The sequence below is a fragment of the Papaver somniferum genome, chromosome 7 (genome assembly GCF_003573695.1).
Source record: "Papaver somniferum cultivar HN1 chromosome 7, ASM357369v1, whole genome shotgun sequence".
Taxonomy (NCBI): domain Eukaryota; kingdom Viridiplantae; phylum Streptophyta; class Magnoliopsida; order Ranunculales; family Papaveraceae; genus Papaver; species Papaver somniferum.
This window is the reverse complement of record NC_039364.1, coordinates 244,563,954-244,577,557: the sequence shown is the minus strand read 5'-3', so window position 1 is coordinate 244,577,557 and position 13,604 is coordinate 244,563,954. Positions and strand designations below refer to the sequence as shown.

Below are 13,604 nucleotides of genomic sequence, written 5' to 3'. Positions count from 1 at the left end.
CATATAAATGCTTCACAATGGATCCTTTGGCGTAGCCTCTGCCATTAACTCCATCAAGGCATCTACGAAAGTGTTTGAAGGGGCAATGACAAAAATTGTTGTCTAGTATGGCATCGACTGTGGGTCGAGAAGAACCTAAGATCACCTGGGAAGAAAGGGTATGCAAGGTACAAGAAGAGTTTCTAGAGATTCTAGTCATGGAGACTAAAAAAAACCCTAAAAATAAATAAAAAAGAAACACGAACCTTAGAGAGGAAAAGGAGAAAAAAACAGCGGACAAACCTTGAAAACAAACTCGAGGGATGAAGAACCGTGGAAAAACAAGCCAAAGGAAATCAAAAAACAAGAGAGGATTCAAAGGAAAAATGGTGATTCCTGGAGAAAAAAAACAATCTTGCAGGCGCAAACCTTGAAAAAAAGTAAACATTATTGTATATCGATATCTAGTGATTACAAAAACCTGTAAAGCTTAAAAATGAGGATAGAGAAAGAATATTAAAAGAAAGAGATTTAAAAAGATTTCCATAAATCAATTTTACAAGCAACAGCTCTAGAGGTGTTATCGAAATCGAAGAAAATTACGGATGCATTATCCTTCGTTCGTAGAAGTATTTCTTTATTCAAAACGAAATTAGCAATCTTGCCAGCTATATTATTTGCATTCTCTAATGCATATCTCTCATTTGTCTAGCAATACAAGAAATAGCACAAATATGTCTCAGTTCACAAGAATTCAAACAATTTCGCAAATGAAGAAAAAGAAAAGCACTTTATTAACCCGAAGGACAAGTTGCACTGATTGTTTCATACTATTTATTTTTTGGTAAGTCCAAAATTGTATTGGTGAATAGCAAATATGTACAAAGAGTTTACAAGAGAAGAGGTCCAAAGACCCCTAAAGCTTACAAACTATGTAAATCTGAAATAAGAGACATTAGGGTACTCTAAAGAATTTAGAAAGTAAGGACTCTCATCATAGATCATGCGTTCACCATTCCTAAACAAACAACCTCATTTTCCCATAGTATCTGCTGCAAAATTAGCTTCTTGATAGGTATGCACAAAACGAATTGAATCATAATTGTTTTGGATAGTTCTCCACCGTTGCCTAACAAACCAAGGAACATTAGAAGTAGAAAAATCCGTGACTGCCCCAACTGAATCTGAACGAATTAAAAAATTTCGCAGCTCCCATTTCATAACCCATTCTAAGCCCACAATAACACCATAAAGCTCTGCTAAGAAGTTATTAGTTCTTCCCAAGCCAATACTCATAGCTCCAATAAAATTCAATCAACATCATGAACTACAACACCAGTTTCAGCCCTTTTAGGGTTGCCTTTGGCAGCACCATCATAACATAATAATAGTTCATCCCTATTCGGAGAAGACCAAGAGCATTCAATCGGATGAAATAGCTTCACCTGCCTATGCTTCAAACGAAAAAAATTCGGAATATCCAAGTCTACGGAAGTGTTGTGCATAAATCTCTTCAAACAGACTGAAAATTCATGAATCAAGTGGAAAACTTTCTGCTTGAAAAAGTGTATGCTAACTGACTTGTTTTGTTTTGTTTTATTTTGTTTTGTTTTGTTTTGTTTTGTTTTCATCTTTGGTGATTTGAGATGGGGACTACTTCTGCTCCACCGGAACCTACCAAGATTTTAACATATGCTGATAGACTTAAGGGAAATTAACAACTCCCAAAAACTGTTGTGGATATTTCTACTTTTCCAAACCCTACAACAAAAGAAGGAAAACCCTCTATTTTGATTCCGGAGGATTTCTATTTGGAAGGGTGTGCGATCTGGAAGTTTAGCCTCAGTGGTAGGCTAGATTTCAAAGAACTCAACTTTAATGACGTGAAGAAAAACCTCCAGCTTCAATGGAAGATTGGAGATGGTTGTGTTCAGTTTGTTTCGTTGAATAGGGGTTTCTTCATCATCAAGTTACAAAGTCAGGAAGACAAGGTTAAGATCTTAGAAGTTGAACAATGGATAGTTGCTCATCAGAAACTGACCCTAATGGAGTGGTACCCTAGTTTTAACGCTGATAAACAAAAAACATCTCGTGCATCTGTTTGGGTTAAATTTCCAGGGTTACCAATGGAGTTTCAGATTGAAAAAACTCTTCTAGCAATGGGAAAGGCGTTGGGAACACCTATTGTGGTGGATAATCGTACCTTGGCTCATGAATATGGTCACTTTGCTTTAGTCCTCATTGATATTGATTTTGCCGAACTTAAATCAGATGATATACATGTTGCAGTTGGTGGATTAGATTTTTTACAGCCTTTTGAAATCCTAAAGAAGCCAAAGTTCTGTTCTAAGTGTTGTATTATTGGACACTCTGATGCGGACTGTCGTAAGAAATCTAAAAATAATGCTAACAATGTCCAGAAGCTAGGTGCACTAGTTATTACTGATCCACAACAAGTTGTACCGCCTGTTGATAATGCTAGGAATCACCTGCTGGAGAATGGAAAAAGGCAAGAAGGAAGAAGAAAGGCAAGACGACCCCTGTCATTCCTTTTGTTCCTGAAAAACCAAGCAAGGCATGGGATGCGAATTCAAGTTCTGTGGCAGGTACCGAATTTTTAAGCATTGAAGATACTGTTGAGTCGGAACAACAGTTGAAAGATGATTTAGCAAGATCGAAGCTGCATTGCGTGCTGCGTCTGCTGAGTTCGAAAGGAACAAGACCGCATTAGCGCATTCAGTTTTAGCTAGTAGAGCGAATTCGTTGAGTACTTCAGCCTCGAATGCTAAGTCAGGAGAGAATGTCGAATTGGCAAGAACTAGACTTCTTTTAACTGATAGGATTCCTGTTTCATCTATGTCTACACCATTGCGTGATGCTCTTGAACGTAGCTCAGAGTATGTTTCTCATAAAAAGTTTAATATTTTGGAGGATAACAGTAGAGAACTTTTGGTGTTGAGGAAGGTCGATGAAGCTGCTAGACAAGCAAAACACCAACAATTAACTGCGTCTCAAGCTAAAATAGACTCCTTGAAAGATCAGGACTCTATGTCAGATTCTGACGACAACTCGACTTTGGGAATCCGTGCTCGCAGGGGTACTTCTCCGGGTATCAATAACTCCTCAAAAATTGCTAACCAAGCTAAGCTATCCAAGAAAAATAATACCAATGTTTAATTATGCGGGTCCTTTTCTGGAATATCAATGGTATGGATCGTGAAGCTGCACATTCTAAATTGAGAGATTTGATAAGAGATTTTAAACCCGAGATTTTTTGTTTGGCTGAACCGAAAGTGGCATGTTCTACAAATTTTGGTAGAAGACTGCAGGTTGAGGGTTATTCTCCAGTAGTTATTCATAATGCTTCTGTTTCTAGTATTGCTAATATTTGGATTTGTTACTTGGATGGGTTAAATCATTTGGTTGTAAATAGGAGTAAACAGGATATTACGGTTGTTGTTGATGGTGTGCACATTTATTTTGTTCATGCTAGTTATGTTCAAGTGACAAGAAGGAGACTTTGGCAGCAGCTTGATATGCAAGACACAGTCACGCCTTGGCTGATCATGGGCGATTTCAATTGTGTATTGCGTTTAGATGAGAAAAAAGGGGGGCTAGAACCTAGAACTTCAATCATTAATGAGTTTAGCGATTGGATGGATGATAATAACCTTTTTGAGGCAGATTCTTCGGGTTCTAAATTCACTTGGACGAATGGTCAATCTGGTTCACATAGAATCATCAACAAACTTGATAGGGCGGTTATTAATGATGCTTGGCTAGCAAAGTTTGAGAATTGGCGGTGTAAAGCTCTTGCTAGGGAAGTTTCCGACCATTCTAAACTTCTTGTTTATTCTTTTGTGGTGCCAAGGCCAAAGAGAGCTCCTTTTAGAGTTCAAAAAATGTGGTTCTTACATGCGGATTTTAGTCGTATGGTCAGTGAGAGTTGGAATGCTCCAGTTCATGGGTCTCCGGATTTCATTTTTCCTTACAAGATGAAGAGGCTGAAAGTGGCGATGAAAGATTGGAATCTTAGAGTTTTTGGCAATATTAATTCTCGGTTGAAGCAATACCAACTTCGCTTTGAGAATGCGGCTAGAAATTCAGATGAGGATCCTAGTGATATTGCTAAACTAAATGCTATGAAGGACGCTATGGCTACCCTTTCTGAGACTCGGTTACATCAAGTTACTCTGCTGAAACAAAAGTTAAGAAACCAATGGTTAGTTGAAGGCTCAAGCAACACGAGTTTCTTTCATAACATCATTCGAATTAGGAGGAGTAGTAACACTATTTCTGAATTGGTTGATGTCAATGGAGATTCCATAACTGATTATGATCAATTGAGAAATCATGTTGTGCAATTTTATGAAGATAAATTCAACGGCCCACATCTGGATATTGATGAAGATTTATTCAACTTTGATCATCCTTTCATCACTATGGAAGAAAGTAATGATATGGATATAATTCCTTCTCCGGAGGAAATCAAAAAAGTTGTTTTTGATTTGGGTGTGGATAGTGCTTCGGTCCGGATGGTTTTTCTGGTTGTTTCTACCGCCACTGCTGGGATATCATTCAGGATGACTTGATAAAGGCCATTATATATTGTTGGAATACTGGTCATATTCCAAATGGTGTCAATTCTTTCTTGATTATTCTGCTGGCCAAGGTAAGAGGTGCTAATACTCTTCGTAACTTTAGGCCTATTGGTCTTAGTAATTTTTTCTTTAAATTTTTTACTAAGATTCTAGCTTCTAGACTGAGCACTGTTTTGGACAAGCTTGTTTCTGAGGAACAAGTGGCTTTTATGAAGGGTCGTAATATTCATGAAAATACCAGTCTAGCCTCAGAAATGGTTAATGAACTCCATATCAAGCGTAAGGATGGCAACCTTGGTCTTAAACGTGATATCTCTCAGGAATTTGACACGGTGAGTTGGTCTTTTGTTTTAGAAGTTTTTCGTCGATATGGCTTCTCTGAGAAATGGTGTGCTTGGTTGTTGGATATTTTGAATTCTGCTAGAATCTCTATTTTTTTGAATGGCAATCCGGAGGGCTATTTCAAAATTAATAGAGGTTTACGTCAAGGTGATCCCCTATCTCCCTTGATTTTTGTGTTGATTGAAGATGTTCTTAGCAGAAATATTACGAAACTCTTTCGTGATAAGAAAATGACTCATATGGTTACAAGAAATGGGTTTTCTCCTACTCACCTATTTTTTGTTGATGACATTATGATTTTCTGTAAGGGAAATAAAAAAAGTGTGCACAATTTGATGGATTTGTTGGGAAAATACCAAGCGGCTTCAGGTCAAACGGTATGTCATCAAAAGAGTAAAATCTACTATGGTGGTGGTTCTTTGAGTATGAGAATTTACCTTGCTGATTTTTTGGGAATGAGTGTTGCCACATTTCCAAATCGTTACTTGGGAGTTCAAATCATGCCTGGTACGGTTAGGTATCATCATATTTGTAATGTGATTGAGAAGATTAAAGCTCAACTTGCAGGGTGGAAGGGGAGATTGCTTTCTTTTCATGACCGTATTGTTCTTGTTAAGTCAGTTATTGCAAGCTATTCGATTCATAATATGGCAGTCTATAAATGGCCTAAAAAATTCATATTGCAATGTGAAAGGGCTATTAGGAATTTTATTTGGTCAGGAGATTCAAATGTCAGTCGGGCAGTTGTGGTGGCTTTTGATAAAATATGTTTCCCTTTGGAGGAGGGGGGTTTAGGCATAACTCGCATGGAAACCATGAATAAGGTGCTTATAATGAAGTTATGGTGGAGTATTCGGAATTCTAAGAAGAAGTGGGCTGGTTTTCTTAGGGCCAAGTTTTTTGGAAGAAATGGTTGTATCAAAAACTATGGGGTCAAATCAACAATTCTGCCAGGCATTCGTTGGGTTCATAAGCTTGTGGAAAACAATTCTAAAATGTTGTTGGGTGATGGTAGGTCAACTTCGTTTTATTTTGACATTTGGTGTGGAGATATGTGTATTGCAGACATTCTTGATGACCAAAGTTTGGATAGAACGATCATGGTGGGAGATTTTTGAGCTGGCGACCATTGGAATTTTCCTGCTATTCACCTTGAACGTTTGGTTGTTTCTGGAGTGGAGATAAACAATATTCCATAACCGCTTGGAGGAGAGGATAACAAGATATGGATGCCGGACTTAAAGGGAGTGTTCCGCGTCATCTCAGCCAAGGATATTATTCGGAAAAAATACCCTACTGTGGAGTGGTCTTCTTTGATCTGGAAATTCATCAGAGGGGCATATGCTACATATGATCTGTTACAAGAAAGGTTCAAAATTCAGCTTGCCAGTAAGTGCAGTCTGTGTGGGAATGCCGAAGAAACCCTGGAACACGTGCTGTTTAGCTGCAGTTTTGCTACTCGAGCTTGGAATTGTCTTGTGCAGATTTTTGGATTAAATCCTAACTCTAACCTTGTTGTTTCTTGTAAGGCATCTAAAGGGCGCAGTCAGATTATTCGTGAACTGTGGATAGTAGCAAACCTGGTGATTAAATCTGAGCTATGGGCGTTGAGGAACAAAGGTGTTTTTGAGCACAATAAACCGAACTGGAGTATGTTTTTCAAGAGAGTTTTGAAGCTGATTCAAGACTATACAGTTTTCCGAAAGGTTTACATAAAAACAACGTTGAAGATGTTGTTATCTTGGACTATTTTCATGTGCAGCATAGAAGATTCAAAGGTCAGCAACCTGTTGAGTGCTTTTGGCAACCTCCAGAGAGTGATGAGCTTCAAATTTGTTGTGACGGAGCAGCAAGGGGAAATCCTGGTAGAGATGGAGCAGGTGTGGTGGCGCAAGATGCATCTTCTAATGTTATTGGAGCTATGTCGATCGGCTTGGGAGTGACAACTAATTACTTGGTTGAATTGTATGGAATCATTGTTGGAATCGAATGGGCTACAAGATGGGGTGTAAAGGGTATTTGCATCCGGTCAGATTCTTATGGTGTGGTAGAAGCGTTGAAAAATTCTAATTTGCCCTGATTTGCAAGGCAAAGGTGGTTAATGGTTTGTAGAAACTGTGACTCCATTAGATTTATTCATACACAGAGATGCAAATTTTGCGGCGGATTCTATGGCTAAGCGAGGGTGTTATCTTGACAATGGTGTTGGAATGCATTATGAAGGAAGACCTATTTTTTTAATTTCAGTTGAATATCCAAATGTTGCTTATTATAGATTTAAATAGTTTTCAAATTTTTGAGGTTGCTTTGACCTCTTTTCTTGCAAACTATATCTTGTCAATTTTGTTATCTATTAATACAATTTTTGACTTATCAAGAAAAAATAACTGACTTGTTTTGGAAACAAGACATATTTCTGGAATGCCAAATTTCCGCGCGAATAACCATATTTGCCAATAACCATAAATTTTTGATAATACGACTCCTTGATAAGCACGTAAGTGCTAAATTTTATTCCCATATTTATATTAGGTAGGACTGATATTTTGACTAATAACACTATTTTAATGCTTTTGTAGAAAGTACCAGCGAATCCTATCATCGGAAGAATAAATTGCTAAATTGGGAGCTTCAATGAAGTTTGCGACAAAAAGCACCTAATACTGCTCACCACACCAAGGAGACAGGGCCTTATTAATCGTGGTATACTTTATTATTTGCCAGGATGTTCGCACCACCAAAGCCTCATCAAGCCACAAGTTAAAATGGTGAATGCTTTTGTGTGCCAAGCACGTTAAACTCCACTAAGGAGTAGGCAATGAGTAACACGTGGACTCATTACAGCCACATTTCACTAATAGAATACTCGAAGAACATTTTCTTTTCCTTACGTTACCATTCCCAGTTCAAGCATCTACCGGCTAAACGTGATGGAGAAATGAAAAGAACAGAGAAGCCGAAACTGGAGGCGACTGGAAGCTCCGGCTAGGGTTTGAAATTTTGCTTTCCATTTCATTTTGAGTTGCGATCAGTTCTCTTTATTATGTTTATGGCTTTTAAGAAAGTCATGTGTTGTTAGATTTGTGTAATTAGGGTTTATGTTGAAACCATTTGGAGTTTTAGGCTATTTTGATTTGAATAATATTGAGCAAAGACTATTATGATTTGAGTTGATTAATTCCATGATCTTATTTATTGATTGATCGAAATATGGGTTGTTGCTTCACCGGTTTCGTATAACCTTTGTGCATAATTGTTAGGATAACAAATATATTTTTCTACTTATTTGATATTTCATGCTGGGGTTAAATCCTTTGATGGGGTATGCTTAAGGGTGCACAGGAACCGAGCCGGACCGACGGACCGTCCAGGAACCGGTGGAACCGTACCTGGTTTTGTACCGAACCGAGGAACGGGGTACAGGTACCGGTCCTCAAAATAGGAACCGAGGCTAGGGAGGTACAGGTACACGGTCCTGACCTAGTCCCGTGCCGAACCGTACCGTCTGTACCGATTAGTTGTAGCCGTCATATTTAGGGGATGATAGATCGATATAACCGTTGGATTAAGTGGTGGTATATAAGCAAACATTATAGGGCTAGGGTTTCTATTCTCAATTTCGTTTTTTTTTCTTTCCGTCTCTCCTCTATCTCTGAGAAGGAGAAGAAGTGAAGAACTCCGTTGGATTACTCCTCTGTCTCGTTGATTGATATTGGTTTATGTCTCAGTTCTTACTAAGAGGTAATCAGATGTTGCAGATTTTGATTTTTTTTTTCAATTCAGGTTAACGTTTCTTCTAATCTGCATCTTCTTATCTGTGTACCTCTCTTTCATTATAATCATGTTTTCGTTGATGATTCGTGAATAATCAAGACAAAGCTTCGATGTGTAATCATTACTTTTGTGAAGTTTTGAATCTTTTGAACTTGAAAGCTATGTCTGATTATTTTAGGGTTTCACTTTCACGTGGTAAGACAAAGGGAAAACAAAGGAACTGAACTGGATTAAGTATCAATCAGATTATCTAAGGGAGTGGAGAAAGAGAAGGAAAAGGTTAGAGATTTGTTGTTGTTTTGGATTATGTTGTTCCTAATTTACTGTCTAGTGTCTAGTGCAAATCTGTGAATGGTAATGGTGTTGTTTTAGTAATTTGAGTACTTCTTTTTCTTTTTGTTAATGAAATTAGGGTGTTAGTAATTGTTCTGATTTCTAATTTACATGATTGCTAGAAGTAGGTAGATAATTAGTTAGTTGCTCAATCTTTTTGGTGTTGTCAAAGTGCATTTACTTGCAGTGATGCTCAAATTCTGTGGTTTTTTAACTTTTGTTTATAAAGTTAATATGGGTTAGGTGTTCCTACTAGTTACAATTAGCAATCTGGGATTATGATTTGGTTCATTATAATGCTGTTAGACTTTGTTGATGATGATATAAGTACCAAGTAGTTAACTGCAATTACATGTTAGAGCAGGACAAGAATGACAAGTAGTTAGTTCTTATGTTACATAAATCTTCTTATGTTTCATAAATCTTCTTATGTTTCATCACCTCCCTGTTTGTCTAAATAAAATGGGTTTTATTAAAATGAAGAATCAATAGGTACTGAGAAGTTAATGTGAATAGGTTTTGTGTTGCTTAAAGTTTTAGGAGTAGATAATCTTGATTTGTTTATCTGACTTGATCAAGTGTATTGTTGCAGATAATCTTGATTAGTTGCTAGAAATTTGTTATTGGACTAGAGACAGTCTAAGGAAGCCAATACAACTTGGTTTTCTATCTGATTACATACCAGATGATGATGTTGAACTTGAAGAAGGTAACATACAATTATACAAACATATATTGATATACATATTACATTATTACTTGTGTTTGGCAGCAATAAATATAGACTAATAGTTACTAACTGCTATTATTTGTTTTTGCAGCGTCACTTGGTCCTATCAACAATAATGCCACCACCACAAGTGTTGCTGACATGGATTAGAAGATCAAGATTCAAGACTTTGTATTTGTCATTTCCACCACTGTCCAGTCATTGCTACTGCATCACTAGCTGCACTGCTAGTTGTTCTTTTTTCAGATTTTCTCATTTTCAAGACTTAGTGTGTGTGTTTGTGTGCTACTGCCTACTGCTACTTGTTCTTTTTTCGGATTTTCAAGACTTTAGTGTGTGTGTTTAGCACTTTGGTTTGCTAGTATTATTGCTACTTATTAGTTGTTGCTTTGTTCTTTGATTGAGATATTACTTAATATATTTAAAAACAAGTAAAACAGGTACTTAGATTGTTTGGGAAAATGACAGAAATATATGTCTGGAAAAGTACCGACTGGTACCGGAACCGTACGTGTACCGAATGGTACCGGAACCGAGGTACAAGGTACAGGTACCGGTTCAAAATTTTGGAACCGAGGCTAGGGAGGTACAAGTACTCGATCTCGCCAAGAAACGAGCTAAACCGTACCGTGTGCACCCTTAGGTATGCTTAGAATAACCAGGTATTATTTGTGAACATGTATTTAGTTTCGTATAAATTTCTCGCTAACGCAACTTGATGGTGCATGCTTGGGTTTAGTCTTTTGATGTGCCATGCTTAGGGTGTCCCAGTGATATTTGGAATTTTATTACTTATAATAGGTGATGTCGATAGAACGGACAATAAATAAATATTCATAAATTATGTTGCATTTCAGTAATTGAATAGAAATAGTGGTGGATACTATAAACCCTGTTTACCGACTTTCCCATTGGATTCATTTTGTTACTTTAGTTTTATTTTATGTTATTATTCTTTCAAAAAATCCAAAAACATCATTGTCGGCTAATTTATTAGAGATATTGATTATCGGTATTTCCCCCGCTCCCTGTGTGTTCGACCCGTACTTGCCTCTGTCTACTAGTTAGATACCGTGCGATTGCGGTTATTACATATAGCGTTTTCCTGAAATCCTATCAATTCTCGGCGCCGCTGCCGGAGAGAGGTTGTGGAATATTGTAATTAGTATTTTTGATTTGTAAATAGTAAGTTTATTTCATCTTTTTTTGTATAATATTTATATTTTATTTTAGGATTTCTTTTTCCTTTTGACTCGTTTTTTTGTGTTTAGAATTTTATTTTTCAGGTACTTTTCTGAGGATGACTTCTTCTTCTCAGGAGATTTCATCTGAGATGACGATTGGTGAATATATGTATGGGCCAAGGTATAAGGAAAATTTTGCTTATAATCGTCTCAGGTTTGGAACTTGGAATCCTCGTCACTTCGGTTGTATGATCAGAATCTCGCAACAGTGATATCTTAGCGAAATTATCAACAACACAACAGCGTCGCAGAACAATTTCAGAAATGATATAATAAACGACGTCAGCTAAAATCATGAGAAATATGTGATGGTTCTGCGAGAGTTTGCGAGATCAACATTTTTAAGGTTGCGAGAATGTCGCAAGCCATATTCGAAAATAAAGGACAGATTAGCTGTCATCCACTATGTACTTCCCTATAAATAGTCGTTCAGTTGTAAAGGAAAGGGGGGAGATCTTTTTGAGTAAGAAACAAGTAAATAGGAGAGAAAAAGTCTAGAGCAGAGGTCATTCTTGATTCCTTATCTTTTCTTGTAAGAACATTCAAAGATTGATCAATAAAATTAAGAGTGTAAACCTAAAAATGAGTTGAGTAATAATGAAACCATATGAGGGGTGTAGTGTAGGATTTCCTGCAACTTCATAATGGCGCTAGAAACAGGGACTTCAAGATCGAAAGTTGAAGATTGTTGTTGAGAATGTTCAAATCAATAAAGTGATTAAATAAATCAGTGAACCAGTTAAAAGAAAGATGATTAGAATTAATGAAGATGACAAAAGATTGGAGTGTAATATGATAACAAAAACGATGGTTAATGAATTCCATGAAAACATCAAAGGAAGAATACATAAACGAAATTTTGAAGGAAGGAAGGTTATGGCGGTAGAAAAGACATCACCCTTGAAAGATTGGGAAAAGCAAAAAATTACATTCATGGCGGCAGAAATACCAAAAGAAAATTTGAACCACACATCTCCATTGGTTATTACAGTGCCTATTACGAAAAGAGAAGGAGACAACAACAAAATCCAGGGAGAATGGATATTGAACAGAACTTTAATCGATACAGGAAGTTCAGTGGATATAATATTTTATCATGCATTCCGGGGAATGGGATTTAAAGATGAAGAAATGTCCAGTTCAACATATTTTGTTCACGGCTTTGGAAAATCCACAACAAAACCTAAAGGAGAATAGTGGTACGAATTCCACTTGGAGAGATCGAAACACACGTAACACTGTGCGTGGTGGATATGGAATCGCCATATAATATGTTATTAGGAAGACCATGGATACATGCGATAAAAGTGTAGTATCAACGTTGCATCAATGTATTAAATTCCCCAACCAAATGGAATAGGTGAAATCAGAGGAGATGTTGACAATGCGAAATTATGTCATCAAATTGAAGTAAAGCATTATGAAGGACAAGCAAAAAAGAAACAATTTCGCAGAAAGTTGGCAAAGGAAGCAAAGAAAGAAGAAGAATTTAGAGTATATATGATAAGGGCAAAAGAAGGCAAAGGAATACCCAGCGAAATTTCGGAGAGAAGGAGAAGGACCTGTGAAAACAATAAAAGAACCAACACCAATGGGAGAACCTAAACCCAGTTACACTGCCGCAGAACCAACAAAAGAAATAAACGTTGGGACTATAGAAGAACCTCTAATATTGAGAATTGGAACCAAAATGGATGTGGAAGAAGAAGAAAGAACTGTTAACCTGTTGCGAGAATATAAAGATGTTTTCGCAGGAAGCATGGATGAGATACCGGGAATAGATCCATCAATTGCATGCCACAAGTTGGAGATTAACAAAAATGTGAGACCATTTAAACAGAGAATAAGAAAAATTGCAACAACTTACCATTCCCAAATAGAAGAAGAACTACAGAAAATGCTTGATGCGGGAATCATAAGAGAAGCTAAATACCCAGAATGGATAGCGAATATGGTCATTGTCCCAAAAAAAACAAAGGAATCAGGATTTGCATAGATTTCACTGATTTAAACAAAGCTTGCCCCAAAGATAGTTTTCGTTACCAGATATTCCTCAAATGGTGGAATCCGCAGCGGGAAACGATAGAGTATCGTCTTTAGATGGGTACAAAGGGTATAACCAAATCCCTCTCGCTGAAGAAGATCAAGAACATACTGCTTTCTTCGCCCCTAGAGGTTTATATTGTTACACGAAAATGCCATTTGGTTTGCGAAATGCGGGAGCGACATACCAAAGAATGGTAGAGAAGGTGTTCGCAAAATGGATACACAAAACATTAGAAGTATACGTGGATGACATGTTAGTAAAGAGTAAAGAAGCTAAAGACCATGTACAAGACCTGAGGGAGATTTTTGAACAAATGCGGCAGTATAACATTAAATTGAATCCTGAGAAGTGTACTATTGGAGTTGCATCGGGAAAATTTTTAGGCTACATTGTATCAAAGGAAGGAATACAGGTTGATCCAGAAAAAGTGCAAGCAGTTCGTGACATGCCAACACCAGCAACAATAAAAGATGTACAGAAGTTGAATGGGCTTCTAGCTTCGCTGGGGAGATTCATTTCGCGATCATCAGACAAATGCAAATATTTTTTCGATA

At 37.2% G+C, this 13,604-nt stretch overlaps 1 long non-coding RNA gene across 1 annotated transcript; it reads left to right on the top strand.

Annotated features, from left to right (window-relative positions):
• Nucleotides 1-7,840: 7,840 nt before the first annotated feature.
• Nucleotides 7,841-10,024, top strand: LOC113293834. The gene is made up of 4 exons (XR_003332601.1): nucleotides 7,841-7,912; nucleotides 8,875-8,975; nucleotides 9,622-9,738; nucleotides 9,851-10,024. It is a non-coding gene; the product is annotated as an uncharacterized LOC113293834 (long non-coding RNA).
• Nucleotides 10,025-13,604: the final 3,580 nt, after the last annotated feature.